Genomic DNA, 6000 nt, shown 5'->3' with positions numbered 1-6000 from the left:
ACCACCACCAACAACATCCACATCCCATGCTTCAACATCACAAACTATCCCACGAGCATCAACGTGATACGCACCAAGGAGCACCAACAACAATAATCGATGAAGTATTAATTCGTAACTTCATTGGAGAAACATTCTACGGTGATTATGTAATCTCTAAAATCTTAGAGATTATTTATCCCAGTTCTAATCGTAAATCAGATGAGTAGAGATGGTAGAGGGGAGAATAGAAATCCTGACAGGAATAGTGCGTGATTTACAAGCTAGACTTGTTATACGAGCATCACCAGAAGTACCACCAGCATCACCATCAGTATCACCAACACCAGCAACACCTGTATCACTACAAGCTCCACCAGCTCCATAACCACGGACGATATCGACACCACAATCACCAATGGGTATATTAAGATAACGAGTTATGGAGTATTAACTCACTATTTCCAAAGAATTTATATATTATATAGATTTTGGAAATCATAATATATCTTTTCGTACTAAGCTATTACGCGTGAATTTTAAGGGGTAGATACTACTTGGTTAATTCATATTACTAATATGCTATGATGTACATCCTTCGTTAATGACTTAACCATCGTTAACTACAATCTCTGTTTCTAACTCAATGAATTCCATTTCATAATAAACTAAGTATATTATTCAATTATATGGTTGATTTTATACTTTCATCTTCGATGTATTCGAAACTTTCTAGAAAACATTATTCGTACCTTGCGAAGTTAGCAAGAGTTCCATGAGTACCAACAAGATTCACTGAGAAAATATCAATAAAACTGAGTATTGATTACATTAGTGAAATACTCCGTAAAGATTATTAAATCTTTAATGTTTTAGAGATTATTCATTTCTAATTCAAGTCAAAAATCAAATGAGCTTAATATGATATTAACTCATCAAATCTGTATTACATCTGAAGAAAATATACATACATATATTTTCATAAAGGCGGTAATAAAAATTCTTTTGTACAAAATATTACTTGTGAAATCTTTAATGGGTAGGTAATTCCTGGGAAATATATAAGTTCACAATTAATATGTTATACTGTACATTCTTCAACTTTGATTCAAAAATTATTAACTATGCTCACAGCGATATACAATCGTTTCCATACAAATTCAATTACATATTCTGATATTGACGGATCAGAATCCAAGCCATAACTCTGAACCGGTGACATCATTCTTAGATCTCTACATCTTTCAAAGCTATACTTTGACTTCAAAACTATGCAAGATCCTTTAAAATTGTTTTTACCGAAAATAACCTTGCAATTCCTTTTCAAAGTATTAAGTATTATCAACCATTCAACCAGTCAACCAGTCAACGACGACCTTTCAGACTTGTAATTTTGGCATATACGTTTTCGTTACTGGGGAACCTTTCATGTTTCACCACATTAGCAGTAAATTTACCAACAACTTCATTGATCTTTGACCTTCCAAAAAAATCCTTATACTCATTGAAACCGTATCATGTACTCATCCACATCTTGTAACGGCAATTGCCATACCAACTATCGGGAATTAGCAATCAGTATTTTGAAATCTTGTAGTACGTCTACGCCAACAGTTATATGTGTACATATAACGTCTACCTCCTGGACTTACATACTTCGAATGTGAAGTTTTCGAAAAACACCCCAAACTACGAAACTAGTTCTCCGAATTTTGGAAAAATGTTGATGAAGCAGCAAAAACTGTAAACGACCTTAACAGTCAAAAGTTTGATGATAAAGAATAGTATGGTGGTAAAGCTGAGAAAAAGAGAAAGTTTGGAACTGGAAAATGGATTGAGCAAAGTATGAAAGAGGCTGTGGATAAATCACAAGGACGAAACCTGTCTTCAAAGAATCCAAATGATTCAGTATCTGCTGAAGCCATTAACGAATACCTTGCTTCCGAATCTAAACCCTTGCGGACAATATTCTTCATCATCCTCTGATATTAGAAATTCTAAGATATCATCGTATCTTTCATTATAAATATCCTCCGTATTTTCTGGAGATAATTTCATAATCATTCTTATCGAAAATCAATTTTTTCTTTACGATATCTGTGTTACCCCATAAAAGAAACTATTTTAGTTTCTAAATTTTGAAACTTTCAAGTTTAAAATATAAATGTTTTGAAGTAATGTTGGGAATTGAAGCATGAGTTAATATAATATAATGACACTTGATCAACGTGATTATATTACAGTAAGTCATGCTGAGTTTCTAATGGAACGTGATAAAGGTTCACATATCATACCCTCATCATGAACCATGTTACATAACTCTTTCATTCTATATAATCTCTAAATATATCAAGAAAATATATTTCTTGATGATTCGGTCTTTTCCGGATATTCTGGTAATTTGACAAGTCAGATTGTGCCATTGCCATTTCTTTCTTAGAACATTAATTATGTTTATTCTGAAATTCATACCTACGAATTCTGGACCATTATTCGCTTGACTTAAGGTCGGGAAGAGAAAACGAAAGCATGAAGCTCCGAAATATAATGGAGAACATAAAGCCCGATAACAACCCCGAAATTACAAACCGTGTATATCAATGCGTATAGCAATATAAAGACACGGGAGAATGAAAAACACTATAACCCCAAGGTAATAGTAGAAGAAAATAACTTCCTCTGGTGGCAGATGAAAAAGAAGAATGAAGGATACGATAGCCAGGAAAATATCAAGAATCAGAACTGGATTAAGCATTTTCACAATCTATTGGGATGTATGAAATAAGAAAGAAGATTATAGGAGTGTTGAAAATAAATGAAACGGAAGAGGTCAATTTATAGCAAAATATCGGACGCAGCAATAGAGGCAGATTACGCATTTAATCAAAGAAAATCTTAATTTCCGCAAATTCTGAAAAATCAAATCTTATTTAAATTATGAATATTTTCTATTCCTTAAAATCCGGAAATCAATCGTTATTACATCAAGAGATAAGACGCATCTCTATTCTCCATTTTACTTGATTACGATAACTTCTCTCATACGCTTCGAGTAATTGGATTATTTTATCCATATTATTCAAACATAGATAAAACTCTACTATCAACTCATATTCGTCATTAAAACATCTTTATGGTCAACCATGACGACCTCTGTCAAATTTCGGGACGAAATTTCTTTAACGGGTAGGTACTATGACGACCCGGAAAATTTTGACTTATTTTAAATCAAATTCGATAAATGATTTCATAATTCTGACACGATAAGCAAAGCCTGTTAAGTTAAATCTCAAAAACATTGAACTGTGTTCAAGTACTCAATTACCCTTTGACTATTTCCGACGATTCACGAACAACTGTTTGTAAATAGATTTGTATATATATAATAACTTGAAATACATAAATAAATTATTATATGATTTAGTTGTTAGAATTAATTGTGTAAAATAATATATGATATAATAAAACTTATTATTAAAACGTATTTATATAAATATATGTAACTCGAATATAATTGTTAAATGATAGATGTTAATTTATATTATTAATTAATATAAGGGAAATTACTATTATTATATGTATGCATTCATGTACAGACATCAATCATGAACCGACTTTTTCATTTTTGTTTTTGTTCCAATACACCCATATCATCATTATCTTATCATCACTTTTCTCAACAATTACTTCTACTAGTGTTTTCTTTTTGTTTACTGTGTAGAATTAAGAGCATCACCTCACAATCCATCGATTAACTTGATGGCTAAACTGTTTAAATGAATGAATTCATTGTATAATGTGTTGTTTATTTCTAATTCACACGTTACATATTGTAAGAATATATATATATATATATATATATATATATATATATATATATATATATATATATATATATATATATATATATATATATATCTTTGTCACTAGACCCACACCACTACCTTTACTTTAAGTTTTTGTGTTTATCTTGCAAACTATCAATCACAATTGCTAAACTGATACTACTATTTAACTGTTTTTAATTAGTCTTGTTTCTTTTTTTATTAGACCCACAAACAGTCACTTTCTCCAACTACTACCACTTTCTTTTTGGATTTCACCTACACGTTCTTAAATTCTATCAATTTAATATATATAAATTTCTATTAGATTAGATTTGTATCTATATGTAAGTTGAATAGGGATGGAAAAGAAAACAGATATATTACCCCATTGACTTATATACCTCTCCATCCCCACATACTTGTCTTCTATATTCTTTTGCTCGACAAATCCATAACCCATCACCTTTTACACGTTACCTACATAATATACTCTGTAATATATAAATTAAACAATGATGTCGGCACAATAAGTTCAAGAAAAATATCACGGGTTTGGTTATTTTTGTCTTACTACCTACACGTAAAACGAAAGAAACAAGTTGGGACTTATTGGTTATACATGTGGGATTTAAATGTTAACATATATATATATATCTGTTGTTTATGCCAACATGGGAGACACCAACACATATACTCCCTCCTTCTGTCAATCGTCACCCCAAACCATCATCCCCTAACTTTATCATTTTCATTGATCACCATGACTCATTCACACATATTAAACATTTGAACCGGTACACTATCTTTTGTTATTTGTTTGACCCAAGGTCATCACCACCAACGAAACTCAAATCACCCTTACGTCATCCACCACCTTAATCACCACCCCCTTAAACCCTACCACCGTTACCACCTCCAACATCCACCATAATCATTCAAATACAACACACCTTCATATATCTATATATTACTTCGTAGTATTGTTATTATTATCATAATGATATACTACAACAAGTAAACGGGTGTTTTAATTGGGGTTTCAAACCATTTTTATTGAGTATTGTTCGTGAATCCAAGACCAACCATACAATCATCCACTATCATTACGTCTACACATTTTACCTACAATATTGAATCTCAATATTGAATAGTGAGTTTCATAAGATCCCTTTTACTCTCTACATTTTTGGGCTGAGAATACCTGCAAATGCTTTATTAACCGATATACAATATTTATATGTGTGAGTTTCATTACTCCCTTTTTAATTGCTTTTGCAATATATTTTTGGGCTGAGAATACATGCAATTTATTTTAAACGCAATGGATACAAGTACATACTTAATTCTACACTGAGTTTAAACCGAAAATCCCTTAGCTTTGGTAACTAGTAGCTGCCAGTACATAGGATATGGACTGGTGGGCGCAAATAACAGTATATGGATCCATAGGGCTTGACATCCCCGTCCGAGCTAGAGCGCTAGCCTTTTAACGGACGTGTGTTATTTGAGTTTAGGACACGTTGGTTTGCGTGTATTAAAACGAATGGGGTATTTATCATTATAACGTTAAAGCTTAGTTACCAGGGTGCTCTGTTACGTAGAATCTATTAACAAACTTTTGATAAATGTTTCTGGATGAAACAACTAAAATCTTGTGATCCACTTTTATATATAGATTATGCGAAACACTAAAACTATGAACTCACCAACCTTTGTGTTGACACTTGTTAGCATGTTTATTCTCAGGTTTCCTAGAAGTCTTCCGCTGTTTGCTTAGATGTTAGACAAGCTATGTGCATGGAGTCTTACATGACATATTTTTTCAAGGAGACGTTGCATTCACGAAATCATCACCATGTATCTTATTTTGACTGCATTGTCAACGGAAATACTGTTGTAAACTATTATTTATGGTGATTGTCTATATGTAGAAATCATCAGATGTCGAAAACCTTTGATTTAAATATTCATTTATGGTGTGCCTTTTCAAAAGAATGCAATGTTTACAAAATGTATCATATAGAGGTCAAATACCTCGCAATGAAATCAATGAATGACGTGTTCGTCCATATGGATTTGGATAGGTCATCACAGTATTAACTAGATTTATCTTCAAAACTGTCATGTATCATAGTGTACTATATTTCATGTTATATGTAATATAGCGAAGTTGTAAGTTTGAAGAATATTTGTA

Source organism: Rutidosis leptorrhynchoides, chromosome 11, assembly GCF_046630445.1.
Source record: "Rutidosis leptorrhynchoides isolate AG116_Rl617_1_P2 chromosome 11, CSIRO_AGI_Rlap_v1, whole genome shotgun sequence".
In the NCBI taxonomy this organism is placed as follows: domain Eukaryota; kingdom Viridiplantae; phylum Streptophyta; class Magnoliopsida; order Asterales; family Asteraceae; genus Rutidosis; species Rutidosis leptorrhynchoides.
The sequence above is the reverse complement of the archived record's forward strand: the minus strand, read 5'-3'. Positions refer to the sequence as shown.